The sequence below is a fragment of the Chamaea fasciata genome, unplaced genomic scaffold, assembly GCF_029207755.1.
Source record: "Chamaea fasciata isolate MVZ Bird 193981 ecotype frontalis unplaced genomic scaffold, bChaFas1.0.hap1 SCAF_3, whole genome shotgun sequence".
NCBI classification, from domain to species: Eukaryota; Metazoa; Chordata; class Aves; order Passeriformes; family Sylviidae; genus Chamaea; species Chamaea fasciata.
The window spans coordinates 85,731,108-85,748,889 of NW_027094088.1; the positions used below are offsets into that span (position 1 = coordinate 85,731,108).

The window sequence follows — 17,782 nt, forward strand, 5'->3', positions numbered from 1 at the left end:
AATAAGTAAACTGTAGAAAGCAGGAGTCACAAGGACATCTAGACTATTTCCTTGCCCTGCAACTATTTACCACAAACATTTGTGCAGATGATTGCCTAATCTTTTCTAAATGATAGGAGCACTCATTAAAATATGAGATGAATTATCTATGTTTATAGAAGTTTATACTCTGAGGAAGAGTCTAAAGCAGTATGTAGAGAAGGAACAAGAATCAATATTTTAAATAGGAGGTACTGCAAACTGTAATGCGTAAGAACAGTTAAACTGAGTGTGAATGTGTTTGTAGAATGGTAAAGCTTCCAGGTGAAGCTAAATGATATTGCATGCCTTTTTAAAGGCATTTTATTATCCTTGTTTAAGTCTCCTAAATTGTTTTTATGAGAAAATAATAAAAAATAGAAGGAGTGTTGCTGAAGGTGAATTTTGCACATTGCATTTTTAGCATTTGTGATACGACAAAGCTGGCTGTGTACAGACATCATGGATGGCTGCTAAAGTTTACGTAGAGAAGAGAAGAATAAAAGTAAAGGACAAGAGGCTTGGCTGTTGTAAAATGGCCTTGTTCCACCCTGGCAGGCTACAGTTTGTAAGTTAGGAAGGTGCACTAGAAGGTGTTCACCAAAACCAGATACCTACTCTGAGTTAAAAGGTTTATATAACTAGTTCACAAGGCTATGTGCCCTTGTGTACTATCACTTGCAGGTTAATGATCACACATACACAATTTCAAACATATTATTCCACTCAGTTCATCGTGGGAGATCTGCCCTGATAGGAAGGGTGTTGCAGTGCTTTCCAAAATGGACCTGGAACTTCTTAAAAAGGTATCTTATGGTGCCATAAATCCTCTCTGAACTCCTCTGTGACTTAAATATGAGTCATAAATAACTCTTCTCTAGCCAACAGAGTAACCGTAATGGGAAAAGACAACACAAATGAGAGGAAACCCATTGAGTCAAAATTTAAACCTCAGATCAAATTTTCAAAATCATTGAATCATAGAATTTTTAAGATCAGAAAAGACCTCTAAGAGGTCCAATGCTAAATAACTAAAACTGAATCCTAAAATAAAGCTAAATCCTTCCTTCAGAAATAAATGCATGCAATTTTAAGTAGGAAAGCACACAAGAGACCTAACCAAATCCATCAATGAAAAGCTCTTGGACCTAAATCTTTCAGGCTTTTTTGCAAATATATTAGATGTTTTCACTGGCTTTAGTAAAAGAACTTTTTTATGTCTCTGAAATACTGATTTCAGAGTCATACCCAGCAATTAATTTAATGTTTTTAGGGAGTCAGATATCTCACTGAGGCTAAACCCCAATGTTCTCCTTCACTCTTATTGCATAATCCACACTTGGACAAAGTATCTCCATGCATCTGCTAACATGTCCTTCCTAGCTCTATGGGCCAGTGTCAGAGAGTACCACGGCTTATTTTACAGGTGTTGGCCATGCCTTGGTTCTATAAAAGCAAACTAACTGTTCAGTTGCAGATCTGAGCTAAAAAAAACAGTTTGTCAAACACCTCTTACAGAAGTTCACCCTTAAGCCTGCATAAAAGAACGGAGGTGCAGGATTTCTCACCTACTTAGCACCAGACCAAATGTCAAAATATAGATAGATAGATAGATAGATAGATAGATAGATAGATAGATAGATAGACAGATGCATAGATAGATAGATAAAAGGCAGAAAATTTGACCTAGAAGCAGATGTATTCCATGGGCATATTCCATCTAATCACGGTGTACTACTTTTAGCACAGGAACAACACTTAACTGGATTGATCAGATTAATCCGTTAGAATTACTGAGACTATGATAATGATGCTCTATGGGTCTACCAAGATCATAGATTACTCTGAGAGCCATCAATATACTCCTGGTTTTTGCAACATAGGTATTTTTAAAAAACTTTTTAAAATGCTATTTTTCAGCCATTTCAGAGATTTTTACTCTATCATAGCAAAGTGCCTTCTGGGCCACTCCACTGATTAAATTAAAAAGCAATAGAAAACACAACCTAATTGACACAACATTGATACTCATAGGGAATGATACAAGGGAAAATCATTGGGATGACACTAGTGAAGTGGTACATTCTCAGAGGTGGAAGACCATGCTTGCCTTTCATCAGTAAGCATCAAACTAATTGACTTTAGTATTCTTATTACTCCTACATTCTGGCGTGATATTACACACTTCAATCACATAAAATTCTCATGCATGTCCTACAAATATTACTGCAACAATCTACACCTTTTGACCTCCACAATGATTAACTGAAGTGTATTCTATAGAATTTCTCCTACACATCTCAATAATAAGGACCTTTTAGAAGTGTCTATTACATGATGGCTACACTGGCTACATCTTACGTAATTCATTTCAGCTTGTCAGCATAACATGCGATGTGGCTACCTAAAACCTCTCTTACCTCACCATGCTCCATCATTTGGGGAAATTACGCCAATAGTCAAGATATGTGAATACCTGGAGATTGCATGCAGGGATTTCTTCAGTGAAGATGTTTAGTTCTGGACTTAGAACTATAGAGTTTGCAATACTTATTATTCTGGGAGCTCTGACTGTAACTTGTATAAATGCATTCTCAGAATGACCTATTCCTTATGGACATAAAAACCCCAAATATGTTTTGAAGAAATCTGAAGCTCGGTATGTTTTACTTAGAGCAAAGAGACTTTCCTGTAACAGCTAGAGACCTGTAACTGGGATGTGTATCATGACTCTCTAAGAGAGGCTTATGACTTGAATCTCATCCTGCTGCTCCTAACTAGAAACCTTTTTTTGAATCATCTACAGTGTTACTTACACATCTGCCCACAGATAGTCTATAAATCTCTTCAAATGCCTCTACTCTGCTAGCTGGAAAGGGCTAGAATATAATGGGTTCACTACAGAGCTCAATACAATGGCTTTTATACAAAGGTATTTTCAAACAAAAAATTGAATTTGCCTCAAATTAGGCCTTTGCCTCTTTTGTGTTGGCTGTCTAAAAATATCCTAATTATTTAGTTACCTGAAAGAAGTCTACTGTAGGCATGTAGAGTTGAGTATTTACATTAAAAAAGTTCTGAATCAGTAAATTAAATTATGCTCACTAGGGACTTATGATTGTCCAACCAACAGCAGAACTATAGGCATGTACTTAGATGACCATGGCTCCAACACCACTATCATAATGAACAGATTAGATATATTTCATGTTCACTTAGGTGATAAACAGGTAACTTCAAAAACATAATAAGGCATAGGAGATCAGATGTTCAAAAAATTCAGAAAAAAACCCCCACTACCTTGACCAAAAACGTTATACAGTATGGAGTCAAGAGTATGTCATCAAGGGCATGTTAAATAGGCAGAAAAGCTTATGTTGAAGCTCATAATGTAGCAGTTCTCAAAAGACCAGAAAAAAATCCTAGCTTTAGACCTAATACAGACCACTAATTTTGCATTGATCTTGTGGAATATATTTTTTTATATTTTCCCAGATACGTTTAAGTTTGATCTGTTTTTATTTAAAATGTTACTGCAATTAGATATTCATTTACATTTCAGAGTAAATAAATTACTTCTAAAGGCTAAAATTTTATGATTTTAGCAACAACTTTCAGCAAATGAAAATATATTTTTGGTTTGGAAAAATCATTATTTGTTTGATATATAAGTAGCAAACTCAACTAAAATCTGTTTAAGGAATCCTAGGTTATAAAAGTAACATGCCATTAGTTTTAATGAAGGTTTTGAAAGTAATGCAGCAATAGGTCTGCAAAGCCTGACTGAACTGGAGTGCTCTGTGCCAGAACTGACTCTGGAGCCCCAAGGTACTTACATCTGCAGTCAGAGAAGTTTATTCCCCAGGATGACAGCAGAACCCATTGATGCAAGATGTGGTTACACAAATGCCCACATGCTAACATATGTAGAACATCTCCAAAGGATAGCCTGGGTGCACAAGGTCTACCTCTGGGAAAAGGGCTTGGTGCCATATAACTGCACATGTATAGAATCTAGACCATAGAACAGATGTTTCCATTTTGTTCTTTCATGCAATTTATGCTTTTCAAAAATTATTACAGGTTCCCAAAAGACAGGAAGAAGCCGTTTTTTATGTAACAGATTTTCTCCAAAAAGAAGTTGTTACTGCTAATATACAGCCCCCTATACTGGTAATCAGAGTTAGCACATATATAATTTTGATCACTTTATGGTCCATTTCAATTATTTCTCACTATCAAAGGAATAAACTTGTCTATTCTATTCTACCTCATGTTGTGGTTTTAGTATGTTAGAGTAACATCACCTACAGATTACAATACTTTGACCTCCACCAGTGTAAATCAAAAGTAATGAAAAGACAGAATTAAATGTGCATATAACTGCTGTGTTAGCAGATCTGGCTCCAGACACATTAATTGCTCTGGTTCTGAGCAGAACACGGGACTGCCAGACCAATAATAATGGGGTCTAGCTTCTGACTCTATGTTCTGTTAGATCATGTGGATTCTTCTGCATATCCATATTATTTAATGCTTTAGGTTATAGGAATAATTGCAACCAGTTAAAGAGTGATTTCAGTAAATCCTTATTCATTATGAGGTCGACTTGGATTTGCCTCTAAGTAGCAGTTTTTAAAAATGTAATCATAATTAATTATTCCCAGTATTAAAAAGGAGACAGTGCAATAATCCAGGAGAAAAAGTGCCAGTTGGGACAATGCTTTTCTTGTTGCAGTTCTCTTACTGTCCCAAGGCCCATCACTGTTACTGATTTGAAATGTTATGGTTGTATTCACTGGGTATTTACTAAACTGAAGTTAGGAATATCTGCCACTACATCTTTTAAACATTTCCATGGCAGGGCCTGGGCAGCCTGCTAAAAAAGCAAGAATTTATTTAAAATAGTAAAACATTTGTGCAGAGTTAAATTATTATCTGGGACCACTGGAGAATTGCTGCTCTTCTGAACAAATGCCTGTAACAATAGAGAAGTATACAAATTTTAGTCTGAAAAGATGGTGCTATTCACAGTACATGAAAAAACAAAGAAATTAAAAAAACTCACTTCATGCTAGAGACAACTGTTTTTGTGTAAGGAAAGATAAATCCCTTAGCTGGTATTTATAGTTGAAGCAAATTTTAAAATGCACACCAGTTTCAAAAACTAGCTGTAGATCCAGACTTGAGACTAATAGTTGAAGAGATGCATTATTTCCATGGTTATTTAATTACCTAATTCTGGTAGTCAAAACATAGCTTAGGAATTCTGAGTTAAAAGACTTAAAAATTGAGGATCCGGGGAATGTTTATGACTAATTTGTAAAGTGTCTCTATAAATACCGCTCTTTTAAGATGAAAATTGTTGGCATAGAGTTCCTTCTGGTTTCTCTCCTCACCTCTGCAAGGAGTAGATCCTCTTATAGATCTTGAAGATCTTGAAAATGGAAATTTACATGTTGGACACAGAACTTGGTATAGCAGAAAGGAGACTTCTGCAGGCTTCAGAACATCAGGAAAAAGTAACAGTCCTATGATTAACTAAACAATATCTAAAGAAGAAAATCAGCCAAACCAAAAAATGGATGAAGAAAAAAAAAAACCAAACAAAAAAACCCAACAAAACACCAAAAACCCAAACCTAAAGAACTAAAACAAACAACAAAAACTCAACAAAACCCAAGCTAAAAACCAAAAACTCAAGCCAAAAATGCTAAAGACCCAACCAATCAACCTACAAAAATATCTAAAGGCAAGTCTCTCCAGAAGCAAAGGAATCACACATGCTTGCATGTCTGATCAGGGTCAGTCTGGCACTGCTCAACCCAGGAAGATTACATAGTTGAGGAAGACAGAATAACTTAATCATCAGGGCTTCTGTTCCCATTGGCTGCTTCTGAACTTCATTCAGAGCATCCTCAAGGTATATAAGATGAATGGGACTGGTTTTTAACTGCTGTGCTCTTAACTAAAACTTTAGAATCTTATATATATGCACACATTTAATTTTATGTACATCATTGTTTACTATTATCTCTAAGCTAAATAACTTCTCTAAAAAATGTCACTAGAAAATTGCATGTGATTATATTGATTCATTTTAACTTGATACAGCAAAGGAACAGGTAAACATTAAGTCTAATTCAGGAGAGACTGTATCAATAGGGAATTCCACTGGGCAGTTAGTGATATTTTTCATATAAAGAAAATATTTTCTTATTTCATAAGAAAAAAGCTGCTTCAAGGCCAGACTTACTGGTTAATCTAAACTAAGTTAAGAGATTCAGACAAAAGGGAAGAAAGGAGAAGGCAAGAAGAAGAGCATTTTGAAAAAGTTGAAATAGCTTTATTTGTGTTATTTATATTTTGGCTACAATTTGAATTTTAATTCTAATTAAAACCAAAGCCCTTTCTCAGCTACACATTTAAGTCAGCCCCAAATATATTTGTGTCATGAAGCAAAAAATCAGTTAATCCAGAAATTATATCAGTGAATAAATTTTGAAAAATACAAATTAGAAAAATAATATTGCATCTATTCATTCATTCAAGCACACTAGGATTTACAGTAAGTGTAAAATATTGCTTCCTACATTAGAATTCTTCATAATAAAAAATAATATCAACTTTACTTAGTGAAAAAAGAAATAAAAGAATTATAAGTATGTGGGATGTAATCCAAGAATTGTAATTACATTGAGCTTGTAGAGGGATAAAATGTTAAAGACAATAACCAAATGATAAGCAGCTTCAAACCTCCTCATCCCTCCCCCTAAGGTTGTTAAGAAATTAACAATTCTAAATTTGTAACAAGTAGGAAATAGTAACTAAGAATCTTTGAAACCTATGTATCTCTTCACAGTTCCTGTTCTATATAATCATGTACTGATGGAGAAGTTGTTGATAATTTCTGCATATGCCGAGGATGAACAAACGGAGCCACCAGGAAAGTAAGTACCTAAAACCAGTCATCTTATTCAGCTTCAGACCTGGCATTCTGTTTCATGGCTGCGAATTCTTATCATGTTCAAGCTATTGAGGCTGCTTGTCAGCTGCAGTTCTCATTAGGAAAAAGGAGTTTCATCTGACTGTAAGGTTTGTAGGAGTTCATAAATATTCTGCTACTGTTCAAAACTGCTGCAATGAACTGAAAGCAGACATACAGATGCATTTTTGATCCCTAAAGAAACCTAAGCTATTAGCCTATAAAGCATGATCATTCAACGTGTTAATTAAAGAATAAAGCTTTTCAAATTAAATGTGGCATATTTCTTCTGACCTGGTTGATGGCAAAACAGCAATTCAACTCTTCAAGTTTTTGCTTCGAATCAGATGCTCTGCATCTTCATACCCCTTTCAGTGGGATCTCTCTGCATACTGTTTTTGGAACGGGTTGCTACCAGAAGGTGTGAACAGTGCAGGTTCATTTCCACTGCTGCTGCTTCATTTGGTGACTTCAGCGGAAAGCTGACCTGTGATCCTGTGGGGCCATGGGACTTAGTGCAGTGCTCTGGATGGCGAGACTGAAGGCTGAGTGCCAGGCTGCCCTCAAGAAGCTTGTTCTGAGGCCACTGACAGCTTGGTAGCACATTTTCCTTGATCATCAATATCATGTTCCCTGAGCATCTTCTGCTTGTACATCATTCTGAGGTCACTTTGATATAAATAACAGTGACAGATGAGGCCTGTGGGGTGCTTGTTAGAGAGCCAGTGGTAGATATTTTATTCTAAGTCTGATCAATTGTGGCACAGCAAGGTTCTGGAGATCTGTGCATGCCACTGTAGAACTACAATAAGACCTTGTCTTCTTCAAACACTGAGTCCACAAGGGATTGTACTCCTCCTTACAGAGTTTGGTGAATCCAGCTGTCTTCACCTAGAGACAGCAAGATTACCCAAGCTTGGCAGGAGTGCGCTGTCTCCCTTGTGAATAAAAGCAATCTCATTAGGATCAAGATGACCAATACTAGGGAGGCAGATCTGATCATGAAAATGGGAGCAATGTCCTCTCTTCTCTCAAGGCAGTTAGTGTGGCTGTCAAAGAAGCCTGGATAGCTCCTGCACCAGCACAACATAGTAATGTGAGTAATGCTCACATCTGCAGAAAGCTGCCACTGCAATGGCCCTTGGGTATGAGGAAGGACAAAACAAAAATCTGTTCAGTGTTGTTTGCTGTAAGTCAACAAACACAAGGGAATATTAATTTAGAAATAGGGCACATGACATAGAATCTGGACCTCAATAAAGAAAGACAAATAGAGACTTTTTTAAAAAATAGTGTTTTGTTTGGTTTTTTTTCCTTAAAAAGAAGAGGTGGCCTGTTTTCTTCTACTTATGTTTTTTATTATTTACTCTTTTGGAAGACTTTCATTGCAGCAGTAGAGCTTGAGATTTGTTTGTGTCACTAAAAGTCTTTCCTTTTAATAAATGTAACAGATGTATTCATGTGATTGTTTTACTGGAAAATTGTTGCCCAGCCAACTCAGGCAGTTTAGACTAGTTTTTGGAAAATGGAAGACCTCAATTTATTATGTGAATTCCTCAGTTTTACTTTTCACTCCCACTGATATTTGTTTCATTCTTTACTGTTATAGTTTTCTATAATCACTTAATTTCAGAGACTTTTCTCTGCATTCTCTACAGTTGACAGTTTTCTATTATAAGTAAGAACCTCTAAGCCATACAGTTTTACTTGTTACCAGTTATGCTCAGGAAAATACCTCATGTCCTCCCACTCCAACAGCTCTCTATCAGCTATCTCTATCTCCCTCTCTATCAGCCCCCTAACTTGCTGCTTGTACACCTAAGATCTCTTTCTGCCCCTTCATGTACCTGTATCACACTGTGTTTACATTAATTTACCTGAATCACTCCATTAACCTATTAATTTCTCTGAATTCTCAGGCACATTTACAAGCAAAGGACAAGATTTGATGGTAAAGCAAGGTCCACCAAGATACTCAAGTCATCCAGAAAGGCTGCCCCATTTTTAGAATTACTTGTTTTGGTCAGCTGTGGCTGTATGTTTACTCCTTCTGAAGTACTGGAAAGACTCAGATGTGGTACTAAACACTCTGTAAACCCAACGTTAATCATGCTGCTTTAAGACCTGCTGGTGGCTCAAGTTGCATTTCATCTAACTTTTATGTCTCTATTTATCAACAATATGTAAAATAACTGATCTATAACTGCAAAAGTGGAAGTTTTGCATCTTATTTTCTGTTTCTTAAACGGCAATTGCTCTATTCTTGCAAAGAAAATAGTATTAAAAACTCCACAGTAAAACAGTTATTTCTATATTTTTCTTGGAAAACACGTATTGTGTTTCAGAAACATGTCCAGATAGACACTTGGGGTATTGAAACTTGGTTGGCAGACTATAGAAAATTTGAAGAAAAAAAGAAGCAAATAAAACTCCTCTTAATATCGGATTTTTTTAGACATTTTCTCTAATATCAGTGCCAGCATTTAAGTATTTCATTATTTACACATTGAGTATTCTGCTTTGAAACAGGTTTTTTTTAACTGAAGGTCATTTAAACAAGTACACTTGCTAAGATACGTCAGCATTAGAATAAAGTATTAGTTTGAAATTATGCATTATCCTGTAATTAAAAACTCACATTAAAAAAAGCAAAATTACTTTAGGTAGGAGTGATTGTGCAAAGTCTAAACATTTAAGTTAGCACAGTGTGTTAAACAGTGTAAACTATTTTATTTTTTCTGTTAGAAGGCTGCCAAAATACAAGAAACGAGCCAGTTGGAATGCACAGGCTATCTGAAAAGAATGGGAAATTGCACTGCACTACAGCAGCAAATGCAGAAAGACCAACTGCATATTTACTGACTACTTTGATCATGTAAGGAGAGCACGAAAAACAATGTTCATTGTCAAGATGAGGGAAAAGGAAGGAATGAAAGTATATTAATTTTAGTGTATCGGCACATCCAATTAGTCTTCCTTGCTAGAATTTATGAAATATAGTTCTGACCCAAGTTACTACTTATAACAGAAATGTTATACTAACAGTGGTAGCATTTTCAATGTAATATTCAATGATAAGTGTTTCTCATCTAGCAATCTATAAAGAAAGAATTAGGACACACCCTCATTAGACACTAAGTCAAAACTAATTATTGGTCTGTTAGCTCCATTTCCACAAAGGCTTTCTACAACCTCTTTCTAGGGAATGACACTGATGGTTACTTGCACACCTAATTTCATTAGGCCACAGAAAAGTAAAGGAAAGCTCCACATTTGTGTTTAGCACACAATTCATAGATCTTAGTAACAGGAAATTTTCTCGTAAACTTTCAAACACCATATATCCCTAAATTTGAAAAAGCCCCTACGTCTCCACTAATATCAACACATCCTGTATCTATAGCACATATTCAGGGGATTCTTTTTTTATTGAAACCAAATTTTATTTTATTACTTAATTTAATTTCATTTTTAGGTCTATTAAAAAGACCTGCTTATTCAATCAAGATAAATCTTTCATTTGCTGTAGAGTAACTGTGACATAGTAATGTAGATCAAAAATAGCCAGAAATAGAAAACCAGTCAGCAGAGAAAAGTTAGAGCTGTAACCTTCCTTTCAGTTGCTCAGTAAGTAAAATATACACATATTGAAGAGTATACACATGGTCATAAGAAAGCTATGAGAAAAAAGAGCACCTTAGATGGGAAGAATTCAATTTTTGGAATATTTCCTGCTCAATTGGTATAGAGCAAAAAAAGTGAGATGACTAAAGTGGAGAACAGGAAATTCTTATAAAGCAGACAAGGAGCTGTAAAAGGTGGTCAGTGAAGATGATTTTGAAACACTAAAAGAAATCAATTTATATTAAATTTACAGTGATCTTGCCCCAATATAGGCCAGTTAAACTGAAAAAATGAAGTTGGTTTGAATGAAACGCTGACAGTTCTGTAACTCCTTATCTTCTCTTTTCTCTTGCCTTAGTCAAGATAAGCCAAGATGACTAAAAGAAAAAGGAACAATGTAATGGGAGCAATACTATCAGTTTACAAAGACGATGTATATGTTTGAGTTTTAAGTTTTCTCTTCGTGAGCCTCTATGTGCATTTGCTCACTCGTGTCTCTTTCACACAAAACCACAGTGTGTTTATATTTGCGAAGCACATAAGCAGTTCTTATTACTTCAAGGTGCATGTATTTTGTTTCTGCTTTGTAAAAACAGAGTAAAACTATGAAGAATTTTATCTTTTTTTTCTTTTTTAGAATATTTTTCCTCCATGATCATAGTCTATTTTATTGTAGTATTACAGAGAAATATGCCTAAGATGACATTCAGATTTAATTAAACTCCTTTTTCCAAAGGTATATCAGATCAAGACCTTGATTTTAAGAACATGATGTTACAGATCGTTAGGTACATTAATTACTTAAGACTATTCAAAATAAACTTGCCACAATTTGAGCCAGAGCTAATAGTCAAATTAACAAATACTGTGGCATGGAAGCTGTGTAAGTAATGAACACAGAACATTCATTTGCCTTGAAGAAATGAAAGTGATTTTTTTCCTTCATGCACTGCAAATGTCTCTCAAATTACTGTATCTTCCACTGAAATCATGGTAGAAACATATTTAAGATTTCCACAGCTGAATCACAGCTTTATTTACTTAACTATTGTTTCAGACCTGGCAGATGTTTCCCTATAAACACATAAATTTTCAGGACAAATTCCTTAAGCCTTTTGAATAATTCTATGCTTTGCACAAGTATATTCTAGGATAAATAAAATCTAAGATATAGTAATAAACATAATGACATTAACCCATTATGCATAGCCCTATATCATACTTGTCAGCATAGCTACATTAATTCCAGTGATGCCAGACCTGACTGACAGTGTTAAAAAGGGCAAGTAATCAAGAGAAGTGCAAATATTGCAACTACATTCTTTAGCAACATTTACGACTTCATAGGAGAGTTTCCCATCTTTACCCGATGTTACTGTCTTGAAAATTGCCAGAGAAGTTAAGACACTGCATATTCAACATGACAATGAAGTCATCAATGTCAATCTCATTCTCTGAACAGCTATCATCTAAATTAAGGGGAAAACAACTAATATGCATATTAATATACTTTTGTGTGCATCTCAGTGTGACCAAATGGGTAAAAAAGGTTCTATGTTGTCATTCCAATATGTATTCACCTCTGATATTCCCTGTCTCACTACTCCTTCACACAACTCTATCTGACTTACCATCCCAGCTTTCTAAATATATAATTACGTGTTCTCTTGTAGTAAAGATATATGCTGAATATTAAATTAGAGAGAAAGTGAAGTACCATATTTAATGCATAAAATGTTTGGTCATGAACCTGTAAAAACTATTCATTTGTGGATAGCAGGTTTCTCAATGCATGTTAGACTTGGTTAATTGTGTACAAATCTGTGATATCATATATTAACCACTGGTGGGAAAAATACAATTGAGAAGAGATAGCTTTTCAACTTCATTTAGATTGTTTTTGTGGTTGCAAATGAAAATGAAAGGGACAAGTGCACTCTGTCTCTTGCTGCCTAAAGCCACTGCCCATTAAACAGTCTAGATGCTAGGCTTGGGTTAGCTCATGAATAACTACCAAAGCATTTCACTTAAATTGGTGGACTAAATTATTCATTCAGAATTAAAATGGCCCTAATTCATTTTAGCTTACTTGGTAAATTAAGCTAAAAAGAATTAAAGCCATTTTAACTCTGAATGAGACTTGTCCACAAAGTAGAATAAGTACTTTATTTCAGGGTCACACCTTCAGCTGATGCTGAATTTTTTTATGGCATTCCCACAAAGACAAGTCTGGAATCTGTCTCCCTATCTCACTGTATGCAGTCCTTATTTATTCCAACAAGGCATCTGGTTTTCTTTAAAGTTTTACACTAGTACATTTAGATGTGGACATTTAAATGACAGACTTTAATTTCTATGATTTCCAAAGCAGTTACAGGCAGACATCCAGTAACTAGTGGGAAACCTACCCATGTCTGACTTATTTTTCTTCCATGCAACCTCATGGGTTTTTTTGTGATCAAACTACTGTAACATTTTGATATGGTTCTCAAAAGAATACAAAGGTGAATGCTTATCTTTAACATTCCCTTTGTTTCAGTAGCAGGTTCCCATGTAGAATGGGGAATAGGAGTTACGAGAAAGAAAAAAGAATCAAACTTCGAGTGTATTAATCACTGTTTTGTTATGGTCACAAAATTTATTTTCTGATCCTTTCAACACAACCCTGCATAACAAAGCCACCAAGATATAAAATATTAAGTAAGCAAAGGTTATGATGAGACCAAGTCTGTTTTCAGCCTTTCTCTTTTGAGTCAAAGTATATCAATATAAACAGAACAGACTGAAACAATACTATCTTAAAACTACCGGGTTGACTTTTTTTTTTTTTTCTTTTTTTTTTTCTTTTTTCTTTTTTCTTTTTTGATGCTAACAAATTGACCTGGCTCTCATCTTCTCCTGTTCCTACGTGTAATAGACATGTAGCTCTCAGAAAAGCTCTACTACTTGGCCAGTGATGTTCTACACATTGTGAAGTACATCCTCAAAATCTTGTTAGGTTTTTTTCTTTGTATGTGTAGTTCAGTCAGAAAATTCTAGCATAGAGGTATGTAGCTCATTAATTTGTTAAAGCCTATGTAGCCTAAATTACAATTATATAGTCAGGTTTCTGACTTTCAGCATTTGATGAATTATTTGCAAATGTGATTTATTTGAATACTGCATGGTTATGTTGTGACCAAGAAGCAATTTAATGGATTTAAGCTTAGAACAAGTCAGATTTAAGGTAGACACTAGGAAGAAGTATGAATACTGTAATATAGGTTATCTTCTAGTAGTGTAGGAACGCAAAATTTCTCTCTCACATTTATTAGAGATTATATCTGGTGAATGAAATGTAGCAGTACTGATGTTCACTCTGCCCATCCCATCATACCTGTCTACCGCACGTGAACATCCCAATCTCCATAAAGGCAAGGATGTATCTTTTTTGACTACCTATTGCCATGACATACAATGCATATGAGAAATGATACATTACTCTTGTAGATATTACACACCATTCATTTAGTTTTCAGTGAATTAAAATAGAGAAAAGTTTTGTGTTTGTTTTAAAAATATCCTGTTGATCACACCATATTCAGGAAAGTGTGATTTAGGCATTCCAGAGACTGAAAGATACCCCAAATGCAGGCTAAATTCAAGCCCCTTTATTTCTCATTTCTTTCTTAGATAATAATTGCTTTTTTGGGGAAAAAAAGGGGAAAAAGGAAGGAAGGAAGGAAGGAAGGAAGGAAGGAAGGAAGGAAGGAAGGAAGGAAGGAAGGAAGGAAGGAAGGAAGGAAGGAAGGAAGGAAGGAAGGAAGGAAGGAAGGAAGGAAGGAAGGAAGGAAGGAAGGAAGGAAGGGAGGAAGGGAGGAAGGGCAAGCAGGAATAGGATAAAGGATTTCACACTTAGTAAATCAGGAAAAGAATCCATTTTGATTCAAAGCATTTTCAAAAGCTACGTATGAATTGGTAGAAATACACTTTTGTGTAAAAAATACGTTAAGTTAGAACAGAATTTTTAAGAATGAAATGATAATGTAAAAGTATATTTTGTAACATTTTGAATGGTTCTGTATGAGCTTTGCCGCGTCTTTGCTGTGAATTACATGTTGAGCAGAGCACCTACATGCCTGATTCTATCTATTTATAATTCTTGCTCACGGATAACATTCTAGATGGTGACCAGCCCACAACTACAACTGTTCTCAAATGCTGCCACCTAAAGGCTAAACCGAAGAACAGGTAGAAGGAAAACTACCCAAAACGGCAAAAAGGAGCAAATGGGAAAAGATTCCCGAATGTGTAACATGGAAGTAATCTGCAAGATAGCAGTTGCGGCCTGTATAACACCAAAAGCATTTGTGTTCATTCCTGTGTGCAGTATTACCTGAAAAAAGTTTGGATATCAAGAATGTAATCACTATATTTTGTGTGGAAGAAGAAAACTAGGCTCTATGTTTGGAGGAAATGAATGGGTCAGAAGTGTGAAAGTGCAAAGTTCATGTACCATTGTATCCCTCCTGATTTTAGAATAAAAGCAAAGGAAGTCCTGCAGACAGAGGCACTATCTGCTATTATACCAACTAATGAAGTTAGAAAAAATAGATACAACTCCAAGGTTTTGCACTGAAGAAACCTCCCTGACCCCTCCCATCCCCTTTTTTTGAAATTGTTTCAAACCATCCCTACAAATCCCTGATGCATCTACTGCTGAGAATATATTTTAGACCAGAGTAGCTGGCATTCACAGTAGTATTCTCCTAGTCCCAACTGCTCCCTATGTCAGTGTCCTCCTATTTCACAGTGGGACACCTGACTATATGGAAGGCAAAACAAAATCTGATGGAAACACAGTAAGCGGTTGAGATGTCTGGGTTTTTTTTAAATTGTGACCAGCAATTACCCAGTTGCATTGGTATTGAAGACTTTGTCAAATATATCCAATTTTACCACTTCCATTGCCAGTTTTCTGATATGTAAAAATTGAGTTTTGGAATAGGAGTATCAAGATTTATTTAATAGTGGGCTAAAATGTTTGTACGAAAAAAGGCCGATATAAAATTTCATTGGTTATGCTTCATTATTTACTTGTTGATTTTAGCAAGTTATTTCCAATAAATACTTTGAAATCAAAACAATAGTTAATTCCCCAAAAAGATGTGTCATGCAGCCAAACAATGTAAAACAACGAGGTTAATGAAAACTTATGAAAAACCTTGTTCATTAGAAGAAAATGTTAATATTTTGGTATATCTATATCTTTATTAAATCACTACACTGATGACAGCCTCTACAGGACTGCCATTCTGTATGTGAATACCCCGGTGTCCTTCATGTACCAAGGAATATGCATTTTATTTCTATTTCAGCTCTAACTTCCTCTGCTAGGGCAGTAGGCAAGCTACTACTCCTCACCAAAAGAAATCAGTAGATTTAGATGTTGTCCTTTCAGGTAGTTGATGGGATCAGTCCACAATGCTGTGGACATGACTGACGATAAGACAGGCAAGGCAGGATACCCAAGGAATACTCCAGTCTCTGACAGTTCCTGTTAAGAAAGCCTCTGCACTTTCTTCTGGCCTGGCTGTCTGCTTCTCTCCCTGGAGGGGATGGATTGTAGACAGAAGACAAATCTGGACACAGGATGTGGAATCTGCTTCCAGGTTCCCATGGTTTGGACAGATTTACTCAATAAAGAAGAACGGATTTTAGCAACCAGGGGAAAAAATGAAGGCTTTTAACAGTATTATTTAGAGAAATTAATGTTACATGATGTTTCCTAGAACACTGGCTATTTTAGCAATTGCTCTAGAAAAGAAAAAAGTTTTCATTTTATATGATTTTCATTATGTATGATGGTCTTTATTATTGTCAGTGGCAATCTCTCCCATTGTTTGCATTTGGCCAGAATTTCTTTCAAGATTCTTAGTAACAATCAATTGATAATGCTGTGCAGCACAGGAATTTCTACACTCCGCAACGGTGTGCACCACACAAATCCTCAGTCTAACAGCAGCCCAGCTCAGTGAGCTGGGACATGACAGCACAGCTGCACACACATACAGTAGGGAGGGTCCAGACTGAATTAAAGAAATTCTGCCTCTGGAAGACTAAGTAGTTTGGGTGTTCTATGAATGCTACTCTACCGATTCTGACATTATGGATGTTCAGGAAGAATTATCTGGACACTTGTGCACACAGCACAGCCATTAGCATAGATCACAGAACACAGATTTCAGAATGTGTGCTGCATGTAGACATATTTAATGGAAGGAATAAGAAGGCTTAATCTCTTCTTTGGGCAATGTACAATTGAAATGGTTCTGATTTGATCTTTTTCATGATAACCCCTCTGAAATTTGAGGTGTTTTAAGTTCCTAAAGCTAACAGAGGACTGAAAAAAACAAAGCAAAATAAAAAGTAAGTGTCCTCTTCTACACTGCAGTTAGAGATATTATCCCATAAGATTTTTTTCTGTAAAACATGGATGGTTTTGATAGTATACTGTGAAAGGCTGATAAGCAATCTTGTAGCCTTATCCTGCAACCCTCCTTCTGGCTTAGAAGAGATGTCCTCTAGATGCTTAGAAAGAACCAGGAGCTTCTCTCTGATTTCTGTGGATGTATTTCATACACTTCTTTCAAGTGTCATATGGTACCTTTCTAATTATGTTTTGTGGGGAACACACTTATACTGTCAATTAATTTTCTTCTACTCATTAGCCATTTCCATCACAAAGAAGAAACAACAGAAAGCATAGTTAATTGCATAAGAGGCCAAATCAGGACAAATGCAATGTTTTCCCATCACATCCCATCACACAAGGTTGCCATTTCTCCACTTCTTAAATGTCTATCCCTTGCTGCTAACACACAAAATTGAACACTGCCTGTGGCATTTACTGTACCTTCATCTGCTGGATTTAATGTTGTCTCAGCTGCTCTACTGTGTCCCTCAGGGACCAAACCCATTACCATTCAGAATACTCTCAGCAGCAGAAACAGAAGACCAATCTCTCACCCCAACTAACAGCATAAAGGTGATAGCTCACTACAATACTAGCCTATTCACCTTTTTTCTCATTCATTTTTATGTTTTCCTCCTAGTTTATAGCCTTTTTGGTATCAAGCAGGGACCTGAAAGTTAACCACTCTTTACAATTCCTGA

At 35.7% G+C, this 17,782-nt stretch overlaps 1 protein-coding gene across 6 annotated transcripts in view; it reads right to left on the reverse strand.

Moving 5' to 3' along the window:
• ADGRB3 (adhesion G protein-coupled receptor B3) overlaps positions 1–17,782 on the reverse strand; it is a 448,258-nt gene that overhangs the window by 275,556 nt on the left and 154,920 nt on the right. The window lies entirely within an intron of this gene.